This window comes from Chenopodium album, chromosome 11 (genome assembly GCF_948465745.1).
Source record: "Chenopodium album chromosome 11, dcCheAlbu1.1, whole genome shotgun sequence".
NCBI lineage: Eukaryota > Viridiplantae > Streptophyta > Magnoliopsida > Caryophyllales > Amaranthaceae > Chenopodium > Chenopodium album.
The window spans coordinates 40746976-40766290 of NC_137844.1; positions in this window are offsets into that span (position 1 = coordinate 40746976).

Genomic DNA, 19315 nt, shown 5'->3' on the forward strand with positions numbered 1-19315 from the left:
ACACAGCCAAAAATAAAATGGAACACCATGACATAACAAGAATCCTTCTTGTCTTTGACTTATTCTAAATAGTAATTACATTGTGGTCATGTATAATCTATATTGATCATTGATTCTTCTAATCAAAACATATCTTTCTTCTCACATATTCAGAACAATTTTACTTTTTACATTAAACTCAATGTTTTTTCTTATGGTAAACTTTAGAGCGAAAGTGTATTTCATTTTTAACTAACATGCAAAATTCTCCAAAATCCCAACTTTTTCACGTTGGAATACTTTTCCCAAGTTGTTCGATAGGAGGCGGCGTCTTTTGTAAGATATTGATTCCATTTGTTTGATGTAAATGCCAACTCCATTTGCTTCAATGCCAAACGTGGGTGTTATTTAGGTGTTTAATTTCCAATATTCACATGATACTTTATATTAACAATACACCTAAATTATTATTAAGAAACTCTAATACAAATACGTTTCCTGCGCAGTGAATTTAATCGCAAGCTACATATTTGTACCAAAGTAATTATTATAGGGATACATTAGCACAAATTTTAATGCTAATTTCCCGTTTTAGCAATAACTTTGATGCTAAGTGTATAGGTATGGGTAATTTGTAATGGTATTTTAAGATAAGCCGAAATTGTTCTGTTTTATAAGAGGAAGGTGGGAGCTTTTGGTATTTTTATTTGAATTTTCAGACATTTTGCAAGTTAGGTAACTAGAAGTATGTGATATGAGTTGAAATAATGGTTGATGGTGTGTACATTGGGGGGATATGAAGCTGTTTATTTATAGGCAGAATATCTTAACTGTTTAATAAGGTTTTTTCTTTTTTTTTTAAAAAAAAATATTTTAATGTATGTACTTGATAATGGTATAGATTTATAGAATCTTTTTTCACTTTTAAGTGTTTGTAGATTACATTAAGTGGTTGAATACAGCTTTATTTTTTCTAATTTATTATATTTGGTATAGATTTTTGTAGATTGTGCTCAGTGTGTGGTTTAGAAAAGTTGATTTATCAATGTATGCTTTATATTGAATCTGTAGATGCTTTCTTCTGTAGTTTTTCCTTTTTTTTCTTGTTTTTTTCTTCCTGTTCTTCCTTTTCTAGAAATGTGTGAATCAAAATTGCATCTTTTAAAATTTCCAGAAAGAATCTCATGAAATTACCACGATAAAGATACAATACACAATGAGATTTATCACCTTTGCAAATCTAGAGAAAAATTCAGAGTCATATTCTTTGTGAGTTCATTTATGCAGCAACAACATAAACATCCGTTTTCTTATATGTAATACCTCGTATTTTTATACGTATTTTAATTAAAATAAGTATTTTGATAAGTATTTAATTAAGCAGGCAGCCGCCGGCACCGGCAGCAGCCAGGTGGCTGTCGTTTGCTATGGTTTTCGAAAAAAAAAAATTAAAACTTTATTTTTAAAAACCATTTTATTCCTAAATCTAATTGTTAATTATGAGTTTTGGGATTTGATTTTTGATGTTTGATTATAAGTAATATGTTAATTAATTTTCAGATTATGTTTTCAATTAAAAAGCCCAAATTTTTGAAACCCTAGGTTCTTGATTTGTAAATTATTGATGGGTTACGATGTATAATGGTTTAGACCTTTGATTAAAGTGTTTTAAAGCTTAATTACAGCATGTTTTAATTAAAATATAGTGCTGGAATTTTTAGTAGAACATTTAAAATCAAGTTTCTTTAAGAAATTTTAATTACCCATAATTGATTACAAGTAGTATCATGCTAGATTTGAAATGGAAATTATGACTTGGATGTTATTGGTGATTGTATTATGAAGTATGTTTTATTTGTGATGGATTATTGGATGGAAAATTATTGCTTGGAATATTATTTATGAACCACATATTTATTTGTGGCATGTTAGAGAGCATGTTTAATTAAACTAAATGTTTAATTTGGTTTGGAGTATTGAAAAGGAATTTTATTATGGATCATATAATTTTTATTGATGCTATAAGCATGAGGAAAGAGCTATATAAGTGTCTATGTACACGAGGAATAAATTATATTATGGTGCCTTAGTGCATTTAAGGTGTTTTCAACACCGAGGGATAGGATTTGTGGCGCTTTATGCGTTTAAGGTGTCTTTGACACCGAGGTAGAATTAAAAAGGGTTCAATATTAAATATTACGTGGTCACTAATTATTCAAGAATTAAATTAGTATATTTGATTCATTGAATAATTATTGTGGATTGAATGGTTATGGTTTAAGAGTCATTACCAAGTTTAATAATCTGTAAATAACGTAAAGTGAAAGAGATTACGCACCAAAACTCTTGGAACGTAAATACCTTGAGTATGAACATATGGGGGGAGTTATGTGACTTTATATTTGATCATAACTTCTACTGGAGTACAGGACGCTTTACATTCCTTTTATTATTATTATGTGCAGGAATTCCGCCACCTATGTCTGGTTATTGATGCTGGCACGGTTAGCTCCCGTGTCATTTACCTCAATTTATTTGGGGGAGGTTGAGTGGGAAACCCGTTCGATGCGTAGTCAACATTAAATAAATTATGTAGTGTCTAGTGAGAACTTTTATGGATTGTTGTATGCTTGAAAAACAGGTGCAACGAGATAAGTGGTGTATTGATAGAGAATTATATGCTAGTGTGTTAATTACGCTTATGTACTCAGCTTTGCTGATTGTGTGTTTTGTGTGTTTGTTGGCCTTGTCTTTATCTTGTCTCTATGATGACCCATTTTTAATGGAGAGTAGTGGGAATAAGTAAAGATAAGCTTTTCAGGTGATGAAGCATATTCATGAATAGGCATGAGTGAAGAGCGAATCATGCTAGTTTGATGTGTTTATTGCTTTAATTATTTATGATGTTATTATTATGCATGACTAACGAAAAGGTTTTGAATTTGGTTTTGTTTTAATAAGGGCCTATAATGGTTCCAAATTGTAGGTTGATTTTATTTTACTTCGTTTAACTTTGGTTTGACTTTACTTTCGTTGATTTAACTTTTCAATGTTGACTTGGTTTGAATTGTTTTGAAATTAGTCTTCCGCTGTGTGTCTTTGATAATTGCCTTAGTCGTTTTCACGGTGGCGGTAATATCATAGATATTCCTATTTAAAGTTTTAAACAGGGCAAAACAGGTATTTTAAAAGAAAGGAATTTCTAGGGTGTTACATTAAACTCCAAGATATCCCAAATCAAGAATCCGACTCCCATCTGTGATGATTATCATATCATCCTACGATAACCCGAGTAATTATGTTGATTCCAAGCAAAAAGCCATTGATTAAGATATACAAACTGATAGAAAAACTATTTATAAACCACTAACAATTAGTTTTAACGGTCTAGCTTACTCCATAGCTACTTGAAATTGACATTGATAAAGACGGGATTTCATAAGTATCTGTTGTATAGGTGCTTATGCACTATTTCATGATTCCTTATGCATTATTTAATTTTTGTGACTTGTAAACCTTTTTTATCTCATCAAAGAATCTATACAGAATGTTAGAGGTTTTTGTTACGCTCCAGTTCACATGGCTACAGTTTGTGGTTAATTTCATTTCAAATCTTTATTAGTTAAATGTCTATGGGGCATGAATCGTGTGCCAAAATCACCTTAGCATTTGTGCACTTTAATATTCTCCAGTCAGGCCAATAGATTTATCTAACTATAATTAAGAACACTAATATAATAGATTGCTCACAAGCATAAGCTAGTAACAGTCCGTGGGATGGCCAATGTGTGGATGTTTAAGTATAGGTGAAAACTAAAACAGTATAGGTGGAGAAAAGAAGAAAATACGTATATCAGTATCTTGGGAAATCTGAGTTTTATTAATGCTATACAAGTTATAATATATATTATAATTTTATCTAAATTTTGAGCTATATATCATGAATTGCATTAAGGAGTACGAATAATAACATATTTGTATTTCTGTTATTCATAGTAGCGCAAACAAAAAGAGTTTTGAACATATAGTTGTTTTATTAAATCAATTCGAAAAACTATGATACAAAGAGGTAATATAATTGAAAATATCACTCAAATTAAATCAAATTCTAGTAACTGAATTTTGTATTGGAGGGAGTTCTACACAAAAAAAAAAAAAAAAAAAAAAAAAAATAGTAATGAAACTTCAATTTAAACATGACTCTTCATTTAATTCGAAATAATGAAGCCAACTATCTTTAGTAGGTGGCAACTTCATTTCTTTTATATAAACACAAACTCCACTTGCTTAAATGACGGAGTTGAGTGTTATATAGGTGTCTAATTGCCAATAAATATATTGAACTCTCTATTGACGTTACACCTAAATGATTATCATGTAACCTTTATACAAATATATTCAATTAGTAAATTCAATCAGTGGCTACATTTTGTATTAAAGAATTATTTTTAGGAATACATTAGCACCAACTATGATGCCGATTCCCTATATTAGCACAAACTTTGATGCCAAATATAGATCTATTGTTTATATCTAATGGTATTTTGAAATAAGATGAAATTGTTTTTTGATTGATAAGAGGAAGCGAAGGGCTTTTGGTTCTTTATCTTGATTTTTGAGGCATTTTTTTATTTAGGTAATGAGAAGAAGATGTACATGGAGCTAGATTAGGCGATGAGAAGAAGATGTATATAGGTTTTTGTGAGGTATATGGAGCTAGATTAGATGATGAGTAAAAGAAGTCTACAAGTCTAAACTATGCAATTGATTGGTATATATAGCAATGAATGTATTTTTAATTATTTAAAAATATGACTATGGTTTAAACGACATACTTGGTTAGTGTATAAATCTTAATGTAAAAATCTAGCTATGTTTGTATAATAAAAACGTGCGAATATGTTATAAGTATCCAATAAAATGGTCTGTCAAAAAAGTAAGTATTATACAAAATATAAATCTGACAGCATTAAGAAAAAGTAATTTAAATGTTACTTTTCACTGCATTGTCACAGTCTGAATAGAATAACTTTAATCATACATGAACTTATGTTTTAAGACTTATTATAATCTGAGTGCTTTTATCATTGACCTACACTTTAAGATTTATTATAATCTGAGCGCTTTTATCATTAACTGATATATAAGCATGCAGTTCTAACAATGTATAGCACCATAATGACTGTTAAAGATTCCACAATACAGTATATTCATGACTCTATTTCCACTACACAAGCAAACACTATAGAAATCATGCTGTTAAAAAAACAGCACTGATGATGTACAGCACCATAATTACTCGCAAAGATTCCAAAATACATACATAACTAAATTTCCACCACACAAGCACACATTATGCCAAACAGACTGGTTAAAAAATCAGTCATTGAAAAACAATCAGAAACATACACCACCAATCCCTAATCATCACACTTTGTTGTTTATTTCTGTTTATATATAAAAGCTACTTAATATATTTTTTTTCGATACTATCATATCCAATCAAAATAATTTCATTAAGCCCAAAAAGATCCAAAAAATCAAAAGAAGCACTTTTAAGAAGGTTTCCAATTAAGTTTTTCATGAACTAATCTTGAAATATAATAGAAATAATTACCTATATACTGCGTAGTTGAGAATTCCGCCAGCGATTCTCTCGTTTACTACGCTTACTGGAACTGGATCTATGCATAAGAAATTACATATATAAGTAGTGAATAACCTATAACACAAGTTAGCTTAACAGAGAGACAGTGTGTCACATTCTTGAATAGACACTTGTAAGGAACTATCGAGCATCAGTTTCCAATTTGTGCCCCCCTCAATTTGAGTGTTGGAAGGTGTTTCTAGATGACGCTTCATTTTATATATATCGTCAAGGTCCCTTTTAAGAAAAAAAAAATCCTTAATAATGGTTTTGCCTAGAAGAACAGAACAACGAATGTGAATGGCATATGTGATTAGTCTGTACTTTAGTACTTAAAAATACTTTGCGAACATATTTCCGCATTTCTTTGGTTTTTCTATCATTTGCTTCTGAATCCAAATCACAATTTCTTAGCAACCTCTACATTACAGGTAATCTGCAACTACTAAAACTGTTTTTTTTTTTATATTTTCTTCTCTAATGTGTTGAGATCAGTTTAATTCTCTAAACATGAACTTAACAGCAGAAAAATCTCTAATGCTTGTTCGGACACTATCAAGTTATCATGCCAAACTATTGTATAATTATATTTAATAGGACAAGAAACGGTTAAATAATGTAATCTCCAAAGTGAAAATATTCTAACCTCTCTAGATGAGTTCGGACAAGGAAAAATATGTTGAAACGGTCAATTAAGTTTAGTAAATTTAACCAAGAGTTTAGGAGTTATTTAATATAAGTTCACAACTAAAATATATTAATTAATTTCAATCGATTCACTGAAATTGGTTAGTTACCTTCCTTTTTCCTACAAGGAATGTTTGAGAAATGCTTGAATGAATTTCATCATCTCAAACCCTGGAAAAACAGCCCATATAACAACAATCAAACGCAATCATAACAAGATTTAATCAACATAATATAAAATTTTTTATTAAACAACTTAAGAAAAATAAGGAAAAATAGATGAACACACACAAAAAAAAAAAAAAAAAAAAAAAAAAAAAAAAAAAAAAAAAAAAAAAAAAAAACCAAAAAAACATTGTGAACTGGAAAATACAGAAAAGGAGAGGATTAACCCACCCACATGGCCAAAACTTCTGGATAGATCATTCCCTAGGCTAGAAGAACAACTACGACAGAAGAAACTGGAGCTCTAGATTGTTTGTGAAGTTTATTCAAGACTCCAAGTACCCCAACTAAAACCGGACCATCTCTCCTTAAGCAACCTGTCAAACACCCCCAGCCAAATTAGCTACGGATATATAATAGAAACAGGTGGAATAATTCATGATCAGTGCATCATTATTTATAACAGATTTGAGGAATTCATGATCAATGAATCCATGAAAGCAACACTCTTTTCCAAAATAGTGTAAATATAAACCACTAAAAACGAATCTTAGGTATATATAATTTCAATGATTTACAACAAAATTTCAAGTGTCATATCGCCAACAGGAACCAAGTCTCCATATTTGGAAAAGAGTATTGTTTTCCTGGATGCATTAATCATGTGTTAGCTAGAATAGATTTCAGTAAAACCATAACCCCACTTTTAATAAACAAAATTCAGCTAAACAAGGTGCAAATCACAAGTAAATTAGGAAAAAAAAACTTTATAAACGATATGAATTCAAACAATTAAACTAATAAATTCAACTATTAACAACATAGACAAGTTCAATATTCTCTAAACACACAACCAGCTTAATTAGCTTTAAACACAATCAGCTTTAAACGCACACTCAACTTCTTACTCCTCAATTCAGTCAATAGATTAGCTTTTCACATTTCCAAAACTCTATAAAGCCTGAAAAACTAACAAATAATCACAACCGGTTCCAAAATTCCCAAATTTCAGCCTACTAACCCAATCAAAAGGAGACAAATACACTTTTTAAATAAATTTAATCTACCAACCCAATTAATAAGAGATATCAACAAATTTGATAACTAATCCAATTAGAAAGTTATACCAACCACTACAATAACAAATCCAATTGGAAAGACATATTAAAATCCTTGGCTCCCAAACTAATCAATTTTAAGCTGTTAAAAGTCATAGACCAAACAAAAAATATAAGAGTAAACATGTTGTAAACAATACTAAAGTTGCTCCACCTAACATAGCAAATAATTTTTTACAAAGAACAAATATACATGGTACCAATAATTTTATATATTTACAACAAAACAACCCATGCTTTTAGTCTTTTACATACATAGTACAAAAACATCAGTAACTAATAAAAGTCCTAATTTTTATTCTAATCTAATTATATAAAGAAAATAGATTCTATGTCTACTAAAGCCATATTACAGCAATAATTAGATCAGCTGAATTTTGGTCTTTTAACAACACTTTTGAGCTCTGGTAGACCACTAACCAAGCGTGCAGCAATTTTAGGAACACCAGAACTTAAACTATCTCCACTACTCCCTGATCTTCGCTTAAATAAAACGGTACCAGATGCAGTGTTCGGTATTTTTAATACTGTCAATCTCAGGTTTGCCACTTTTAATGTTGTCTACATTTAAATCTGTTTGCAGATGGTGAGATTGTTTAGCTCGATATTTCTTTAATAGCATAAAATTATCACGAACCAAAGAACACCTTTTATTGCTAGCCAATGCCACATCATAATTAACATCTATAATTTCGAAATTATACTATAACGACAAGAAATTGATCGTCCTCCTCGCTAACTTCTGTTCGGCCTCATTCAATTGAGGAGAAGGTTGCTCAAAAACACATTCTATTGTACCACCATGATGACGACATTCTACAACAACCCAAGATATATAACCTAATTTTGCATCCCAAACACTCTCTATAGAAGTTACAATAGCACCTGTTTTGAGAATAACAGTCTGAAGTAGCTCAATAAAATCTATCGCTACGGATTCGCTATTCCCAAGAGTTTCTTCATCCATAACTTTTTTCCATCAAGTTCTTCCTTATGAGGAACAATGGAACCCATCTCAAGAAGTTTACGCTTGTATAACTTTTCATACATGCGATACATCTTAACTTTACCATAGCTGACATCGTCAACCGTAAATTTATAATATGTCATCAATTCTAGTACACTCTTTCTAGCTGCAATCTCACGTGACTCTTCTATTATATCAGCTTCATCGCCAATGAAGAAAAATTCTCTAGAACTGTCATATGACTTAATCGATAAAGATGCACTGTTCTTGGTTCCATCTATATACGCATACACTGGATTTTGAAGATGGAGATGATCAATTATCCGTTCTGTCAAGGAATGAAATCTAATAGCTCTCCTCATTGATTTAGATTCCATAACCTATATTTAGCAAATGATGTACTTATACAATCCATTTGAGCTAAAACAATCTTCCTAATAAACAAGATTAAGTGCACTTACTAATAAACGTGTCACAACTTATAAGCCCAAAGCAAAATGTAACATAAGATCTATTGCATTAAATGTAATCTACGTCACTCAATACATAGATCTAAATAAGGAAGGAGTTGAGCATGGCAGTAACCTAGAGAAAGAAAAAAGATAAAGCGTCAACGACAGAAATAGTGAGTAAATTAAATTGAATACTAAGTTCTTTGGGCAATTATAATAAAAATTCATTCCAAGTTATCACTGACCCAAAACCATTATTGATTACCAAGGAACCAGTGTATAAAGTATTTCCTTTAACAATATAAAAGAATGCCACTCATTGAAGTCCGGATGCAAAGACTTTACTTATTCCTGAGGGTCACATTGCATTTTAATTTCAATCTTTAAGATTATAAGCAACTCTTTAAAGATGTGACAGAATTCTATAGGAAAGTTAATCGATATTTATCATTTTGCTCATATGATATAAGAAGCCAAGTAGAATAAAATTGTGATGCTACTTTTCAACTCCATATATATCTTCGTAGTATAAATGGCACAATTGGTTAGAGGATTAGCATGCCTAGAAAGAGAGATATGATTTTGCGCTGGAAAATAAATAAAGTCAAATGACAATAATTGCATGACAAATAAATTATATACATACTTTAGATGAAAATTAAATTATATACATACTTTATTTATTGCAAGAGAACAAAATACTAGGTGATTAATGGAATTAAATATTTATTGCAATAATTTGAATCTTCATTCTTATTATTTATAAGAATAATAAGAATTATTATTTATTATTTATTGCAGGAGAACAAAATATAATTACCTGATAATTAATTATTGCAGGAGAACAAAATACCAGGTGATTAAATTATAGTCAAATGACATTTGTTGATTGAATTTATTGATTAATGACAATAATCACATCAATTCAATAATTCTTATTTCAATAGTTGCATGACAAAGATTATATTTTGAAGAGTTTTCTAGGAACATGTACAACAGTTAATGTTCCTAGAAATTATAGACATACTTTCACATTGCCTTTGTTGGGGGCTTATATTTTATACTTATCTTTCCAAATCTACCATTCTATTATACCCCAAAAAAAGATCAAGCTCATAGCAGGAAGAAGAATTAAAACCCTCTTGCTTCCATTAAAGAATTCAATCCGGGTTGTTTAGAGATAACAGAAATTTGTGACCCGCTTGCCAATACAACACATCATACTGACACAATTACAGTTCAAATTGCAACCAATTTACATATGAATTAGCAGCATAAACATTGACTAATACAAAACAAAATAGCTTTATTGATCATTTTTAATATGAATACAATACAAATCAAATTAAATCTTTTAGGTCAAAAAATCAATTGAAAAAATGAGTGCTACCCATACCAATTAGATGATGTCAACCACTCCTTAAAGAACGAAAATAGATTGATAGTTATAATATCAACATTGGTAGTTGAAAATTAAACGGCACCTATTATATTATATCATTCTAATAAGTATTTACCACTCCTTAAAGAATGAGGAAAAGAGAAAAAAGGAATTTGTATCTTCTATTAACAAAACAATCAAGATATCTATTTAAATCCAACAACAAATTTCAGAAACCATAACTATTTCATTGATATCATAATTATCATTCAAAAAACACTACAAAATTCGGGGGTTTACACAACTTGCAATCTATCTAACCTCCTACCAATATCTAAATAGCAAACCACATAATCTCCAAACCACCTCCGAAATAGTCAAGTCCCAACTTCCTATATATAACATTCAAAATACGAAATACACTTCTTCCTATAAAAAACTAAAATCGAAACCCGTACTATGCTATTCACTACCACAACAAACCACTTATCCAAAATATTTTATCGACTGTTCTAGATTGCAAACTTGTTATACTTCATCAGAACCGAATCAAGTTCCTCATTTTTTTTCTTCTTATCTTCTTCTAATCTTTTAAACTGTGAACTACCTTCATTAGTGACCTGCTCCACCCAATCTAAGTATCTAACAAGGCCTTCCACCACAATTGGTGCTTGATCAATTGCACCCTGCACTCCATTTGCTGCATTTCTCAACACCAAATCAACCTCAGCCTTCTTCTGATTAATCTTTTTCTCCAGTCCCAAAATTCCCAGTTTCAGGACCTCTATTATACGCTTATGAACTCTACAAAAACTTTTATAATGCGCAATTGCAGTTTCAATTTCCTCTGCGTTTCCCATCTCTATATATTATTAACAACTACGTATGGAACGGATCCTATAATACAATGAAAAAAATTAAATTAAATAATTATTAAACCTAACTACCTATATAAAAAAAAGATATTTTTATACTAACACAATAAAAGGAAATGTGTGTCATTTACAGATATCTTCAGATTCTGTTGAAACATATCTATATAGATGACCGTTCCAAACTAAAGCCCTGGTTTGTCCTTTTAAACACATAGCTTGTTATCCAACTAAAGAAACACACATCCTTATGGCTAAGCACAACTTCTGAACCCTCCCACTCACCTGTAACACATACTGCCTAAAAACAGCCATTTACAGTCAACACCACTTCAACTAACCAGAACTAACACAAAATAGCAATAAAAATCCAGCACTCAAAGAAAGATAATGGCAATAGGCAATCAGTGAAGCAAGTACCTTGAAAACAAGTATACCCAGCTTAATTACAGGTTCAGCTTCACCTGAGACACCGTGCTCGACTTCTAGCCTTGACAAACTGATCCAAGTTGCAAAGTTCAATATACACATGAAATATTTTTGCAAAGAGAAAAATACTGAACTGTTAAAGTTTTTACCATGTTTATTAAATTAAGCATGCACACCAGAATGTGCTACGGCTGCTACACCTACTACAACTTCAATAATATACATTTTGAGTAGGAATGTTGTTTTGAGAGATAATTTACAGGTAGGTAGGCAGAAAAGAAGTGTTGCTGAAGACAGGGGAGGGAGCTGGAGAGTAAGGCAAAAGGTGTCATCGAATCAGAAGGTACGGCGATATAAAGGAGAATCAACTCCACCACCTAAGAGAAGAGAAAAAGGATGGCAATAAAAGAAAGAATTTCTTTGCAACTAACAGCTATCACACAGCACTAACAGTATTCACAAAAAAAGGATCTACCAAGAAAAAAAAGGCCCTAGGTTACCTTTCGAACTGACATGTCAAAGCTGTAATCATCAGCGCAGGTCACTTTCACACAACTAAACCCCAAAAAATCCCCCATTCGGTTCTCTATAAAACTTACTTGTCTACTGCAAAGCCAAGTCTAGTTCAAAAGAATGTTTGGCACATTGCACAAGGCATAAGCCATACAAAATGCAAATGAAAAGAACAATGTTGTTATTTAAAATCCAAACAGAGTAATTTTTTTTTTTTTTAAAAAAAAACACACCACCAGCAGCTATCTAAAGAATACTCAATTATGCATAAGTATGAAGTATAAAATCTTGCGCGTATTCCAATGAAAGCATGTATTATACTCAATTATGCAGAAAAGATATCTCGAGTACATTTATTTTATGGAAAAGATATCTTGAGTTTATGAAGAATAAAGATATCTTGATTGTTATTCCAATGAAAGCATGTATTATACTCAATTATGCATGTCATTTATTTTGACTACATCATAAGTTTCGGTGTCGCAAATTAATGTAAGCTAGAAGGCAGGCAATTTAAAACGAAGCAGAGGTTACAAAGGCAAGTCTGAAAATCTTTTCTTAAGCTTGAGAGATATTGTGGACCTAATACCACAATGAGGCATTGATCTCATATCAGCATAATACAATCAAAGTCTGTGCATCACCAACTCAGTGATTAAATTTTATACAAAGAAAAGAAATTTGATAGCAGAAACTAATCCCGTTGAAATTTCCAGCATCTTATATCCAAATACTTGCTAAGGACGAAGAGTTAAGACCAGGTACAAAACATGGGAAACCTAGGGGAAAAAATGGCTAGCTAATATTACAAGTAGAAATTCCTCAAACAAAATCGAGAACTATTTAAACAATTTCAATTCTATTCCAATTTTCAAGCACAACAACAGCATATCCTCATAGAGAAGCAATGATGAAACTTAAAGTCACAATTGAATAACTATGCTTGTATATGGCAGACGGACCAGCCTCCCTCATAATATTGGCTTCACCCAATCGTTTAATACCATAAAATAAACTCGAAAAACTAAGCAAGAACAATCAGCTCTTAACCCTAGAACAACAATTAAGTCATATGAAAAACTTCTCCAAAATCCAATATACTAATGTACTGCTAGATATCTAGCAATTCAAACCTCGTTTGACATAAAGATCTTCTAGTTCTCATTGTAAATCTCCTTATAAAAACTATAACTTCATAACTATCACATACATTACTTGCAAAATATCAGAATTCAGTTAAACCCCACATTTACACATAATGCAGAACACGCAAAATTATACTCACAAAACAAAAATCATCAAATCATACAATCTGTTACAATCAAACAGAAAGAATAACAAAAATTAGAGCAGTCAACTAATCAAAGATCAAGTGGTAATTCCAAAAGGGTTGCTTCTAAATTCCAATTAAACTGGGTACATGAAGATATTGCATGCTAATTACGAACAGAAACAAACAATGCTCCAAATGAACATTGGCCAAAAAAAATCCAAGACACAAGACTTTGTAAATAAATGAACTTTAAAGCACTTGGAATAAATGAAGGAAATGAATTTCACCAGATAAAGAAATGAATTTCAAGTGCCGTATGACTTTTTATTAATGAATATAATCTCCCCCCTTCAAAAAAAAAAAAGAAATGAATTTCACTTACAACTTGAACTGTTGTAGTCTAAAAAAAAACCAAAACAACAAAACTTAATCAAAAAAATTCAACTACAATACTAAAAAAATAAAAGAATTAGCAAAATAAAAACAGGTTCTATTGCATGTATCATCTCCACTTGGAACCCTTACATTTTTTTTTTTTTTTTTTTTTTTTTTTTTTTTTTTATGCACATATATTTCTACTCGCCATAACCTCTCCATCACTCTCCTTTATTCCTCTCAGCTCTCACATGACTCAAGAAACTCGAACCCTATTGCTCTCCGCTCCCAACCCAAGAAATTAAACTGAGCTACGAATGTTGCATGTATCATCTCCACTTAGAATCCCTTTAATTTGAACAACTTAAAAGTGAATTTAATTAAAATGAACAAAGACCCTAGGATCGAAGTAGGTAAACCCAAAAAATCAAATTATAAGCTCAACCCAGAAATCAAACAAATCTACACACTTAATAAGTAAATAATAATAATAATAATTACCTCAGCTACAATGGAACAAAGGAAGCTCAAAACACGCTTCAATGGAAAACCCAGAGTGACCTTTGTTTCCGGGTTTTTTGTGAACTCCTCGGATAGTGGTCGCGTTCTTCTGACAATGAGACTTGGACACCTGCAAAACAACGAATATTCCGTTTATCAGAATATTCGCCTCCGACGATCAAGTTAGAGATCGGAAATCGGAAAAGCTAGAGAGAGAAAGCAGAGAGAAGTTGGAGCTTTTTAATGCTCTATATTTATGTTATGTCGTAATCCCCCCTCCCATCATAAATGATTGGGGTATTTATAAGAGTGGGAACATGTGCCCCTCTAGGGTTTATACCCTAGAATTTCGTGACGTGATTGGCTGCGCAATCAGGGGTCGCCACGTGTCATGGGGGACGCCGTTTTACGGCATTCAAGGTGTTTCTCGGGATTTGGGCCTGATGTAATCAAGGCCTTTTTCTCTTTCTGATGTTGTATTGTGTATTTAAAGGTAGCTGACATGTGTCACCCTGTCAGGAGGACACGTGTCAACCTCTCATAATGCCACGTGTCGCCTTCTTATTAGGCCACGTGTCACTATGAGATTGGGCCACGTACTTGGGGTATTTTTACCCTAAACATTTGCCCCTCAGAGGGGGTGGCTCGTACACTTACTGGCCGCCTCCTCTGATCTTCCATTCTGGACGTCCATGTACTCTGGGTTGGGTTTACCTCCCATCTGCCCTGGACGTCCATATACTTTGGACTCAAAGCTCTTTTTGCTACTTGGACGTCCGTATATTTTGTTCTGGACGTCCTCATAGTCTGGAGTGAGCTTGTCTTCTTGCTCATTTGGGCGTCCACATTGTGTACTGGACGTTCTCGTACTCTGAGAGAGGCTTAACCCCTGGTTCATTTGGACGTCCACATACTTTGGACTGGACGTCTTCATGCTCTGGGAGGAGCTTATCTTCTAGCTCATTGGGACGTCCGCATATTTTGGACTGGACGTCCTCATACTCTGGGAGGAGCTTATCTCCTAGCCACCCAGAGTGGCCTCAGTAGTGGCACTAGACGTCCTCCTATTTTGGTCTGGACGTTCGGATACTCTGGGAGGAGCTTATCTCCTAACTGCCCAAAGCGTCCACATATTTTTGAAATGGATTGGGCTTCCTTGATTTCAGGCGTACTCTATGGTTCTTTCATCATGCTGCGTACGTCTGAACTTTCCCCTTTGGACTAAACGTCTAGGAACTGGGCGGACGCATTTTCCTCTTAGATATTTTTAAGTTCTGGAGACTAAGTGTTGAAGGTGTAAATCTCTTGAATTTGTGACTTAACTCACTTCAACTCACTTTGACGTGCCGTCAATTGTCCGTCTGATTTTTTCACAAGTTAACAGAACCCTAACGTCATTCTGTCCCTTTCTTCTAGTAATTTCTCAAAAAATTACCGTTTAAATGTTTAGGTGGGAAAGATGGTTTTACCATTTTGCCCCCATAAGTCCATTCTATAAATATGGGAAGTGAATTCTCATTTTCACACTTTACCCAATTGTGAATTCTAGAGAGAAGTCAGAGCAGTCTAGTGAGAGAAAGTGATTTTCCTTTTAATCTTCAAGAGCGCCGCCGTGAGTTTGAGTTGTCCGGGCATTTTTTGAGTTTTCCGGTCAATCTTCAACAACACCAAGAACACTTTCGAAGTTTTCAGAACGTACAAAGGTAGGCCGTCTACAGTTCTTTCTTTTGTTATATTTTTTCTTTTATTTTAATTCTGGATCCATACTCGGCTTCGTCCGACTCTCCTCATGAGGCCGGCCGTTCGCCTGGGACTGAGGAGTCTAGAGTGGACGGAGAAGAGTTGTCTCCTCCTTGGAGTGAGTCTATGTCTGGTGCGTACATACTCACCCCCACTTATTCTTCTCTGTCCCAACAGGCAATGGCAAGAACAATGCGTACGCGCGATCTTCATGCGGCCAGGAACCCAGACGGTAGTCTGGTTCACCCTAGGGTCCCTTATGACCCTAATAACCCAAGTACCATGGAGGTGGAGACTACCTCCACCACCCAAACAACAACCGCCTCCACTGGCTCTCATCACTTGGTCGTGGAGGTCACTTCTTCTTTCGAGGAACCCCAACAAGCTCAAGGCCCTCGTCCACTCTTGCTCCGGGACTTAGGTTCCCTCAATTTGCCAGCTCAGTCATGGATGAGGCCGAGCTGGTAGCCTGTAAAGACCATCCTACCAATCTTGGGGCGGACGTTGCTGGTTCGTCTGTCCCCTCTTCCTCTCAACCTCTGCTCCAACTGGGCGGGGCGGACAGACCTATGATGGGAATCTCAATCAGGGAACCGTCCGATCTGCCTATTCGCAACGCCCCTCCTTCGGGGAACGAGGCGGACGCTGCCAAAGACAAAGGCAAGCGTCCATTAGTTGAGGAGGGCGTTCCTTCTTCCATGGGCGTACTCAACTCAAGAGGCCGAAGCTCGGCTGAGGCAGCAGACCTGGATAGGGTGCTGTCTTCAGAATTCGAGAGTGCCCCCTCTCACCAAATGGAAGAAGAAGAAGTTGAAAAAGAGGCCGTGGGTGAGACGGCCGAAGGTGAGGCGGCGGCCGAAGAAAACGTCGCCAACATTGATAACTTCAGGGACTCGTACGCCTGTACAGTTGGAGAGACGGCCCTGAAGTTTCTGAAGAAAGAATTTGAGGAGTACAAGGAGTCCTTCCATTTGGGGGAGGGATTCGAAATACAAGTCCCCAGGAAAGCCATTACTGTGGCTACCTGGGATGATGAGAAGCCGCGCAAAAGGGCTTTTTACGTCTATAGGGCCGCCTTGGATGTAAGCCTTCGCTTCCCTCTTCATCCATTCGTCCGGACTGTTCTGGACGAGTATGACATTGGCCTTTTCCACCTGACGCCAAACAGTTGGTTAAATATATTTGGGTACTTGGTGACGTGCATCTGCAAGGGTTTCACGCCAGACTTTGCGGTCTTCTGTGAGATGCACTCACTTATACGGCTGGAAAAAGATACGGATGGTTGGCTCGTCTTGAGCGCGACCAGGGATTACATGGTTGTGGTCGACCGTGTCAGCAAATGGAGGGACTGGAAGCACCGTTTCTACCGCATCAAAACTAAATATGCGGAGTTCAACCTCCGCATGAACAAGTGTCGTCCAGATCCCATTCATCTCGGACGCGGGGATCACAAGCCTGACAAGCCGCCCATCCATCCAAGCCAAGAGCACCAACTTGAATATTTCAAGGTCAATCAGTTCAAGCGGGGTAACAAAACTGAACGTGTCCCTCGCCATTGGGTTTCTCTAGCCAATTGGCTTAGGGACACCACTTTTATGTCTGCGTACGGCCTGTACCAGAACATGCCCCAAGGTGGACACTTAGATATATAAACCTTTTGTACGCACGGAGAGTTTTAGAAAAATATTCTAACACTTTGCTTTTTTCTCTTTGCAGCGGAGGCGTACGCTATGCTTGACCCAACACAAAAGGGAGAAGTGGCTATGTCCGAGGTGGACATTGCCCGCTACAAGGCTCGTTTCAAGATGTACGAGCAAATCAAGGAGGTAAACACTTAGTTTATTTTTGAGTCTTTCTTTTTTATTGTCCGTTCTGCTGTATTGGGAGGAACCTGCTTCCTAAGTTTGCACGGACGCATTTCGTCCGTTCATACATGTTGGAAGGGAGCTCCTTCCCCAATTCACACGGACACTGACATGCTTTCTACCTTGTGTAATTTTTCTAACTTTTCTTGTGTTTTTACAGTCTTCTTCTACTCCGAAGGCAAGGAGGAAGCAGCCGGCTTCGTCCACTCCTGATGCGAACGCATCTAAAAGGAGGAAGACGGTTGCAACCAGGACGCCTTCAAAATCCGCGGCCAAGGCAAAGTCGCAGACTGCTACAACGCAGTCTCAAGGAGAACAGCCCCGGCTGACACAAAGCGGGGTCTCCAAGCCCGTGGAACCTATTGCTGATCAGGTCCACGATTCGTCCGTCCCACGGGACGATGGGGGTAAGTCATCCCCGGAAAAAATGACCGGCTCTATCTCGACTCCGCATGTCGAGGTAGTTAAAAAATCTGATTGGCTAAATGCCAGTCAGTCGGCCATTGACACTGCTGGCCGTTTAGACAACGAGGGGGACGCCTCTTTGCCGCCCCCTCCCATCAATCTCTCTCCTCCAAGCTTCTCCACTGGTTAGCCTTTCTTCTTTATTCTTGTACCATTTGATTTACTTGTACTTGTAAATTTTAGCTAACTCTTCTTGTACGGTCGTCCGCAGACATCTCAGAGGAGTTGCAAATGAGGCTGCCCAGCCAGTCACTGACTAGCGCAGACAGGAAGGCCATGCGCGAGGCCATGGTTCGCGCGGTTCCCCAAGAGCAGCGTGATAAGCTGCGGGGAATCAATGAGGGCTTCCTCGGCCCTATGCTCAACTCTAGTGCTGAGGTACGTCTCCTTTTCTCCATACCTTTTCTTTCCAACACTTAGCAAATTTTTCTACATTTGACTAAGTTTCCTTCTTCTGTCCGCAGCTCTTCCTCCGCCTGAACGCCTTCCTTGAATGGAAGGATAAAGAGAACGAGCGGCTGAAGCAGGCTTGGCTCGAAATCAGGAAGGTCGAGGATGCTGTGACGGGGACGACCGCCGTCCAACGGGTGCATCTTGTGACCCAAATAACCGCGCTGGCCGACAAGGCGGCGCGGCAAACTGAAGACCTGGTCAAACTGGGCAAGGCACTCGAAGAGGAGTCCTTGGGCAGGGATGCCATGCGGGTTGAGAGGGACAAGGCCGTCCTGGAGAAAGAGAAATGGAGGCTGGGCTTCGAGGCGTCTGAGGCCTTGAAGAGTGAGCTGAAGTTGGCCCAAGCCAACCTTAAGTCTGCTTTGGACGAAGCGGACGCGCTGAAGGCCGAGGTTGAGGCCTTGAAGAAGTCCGTTTCGGACTATGCTGAGCA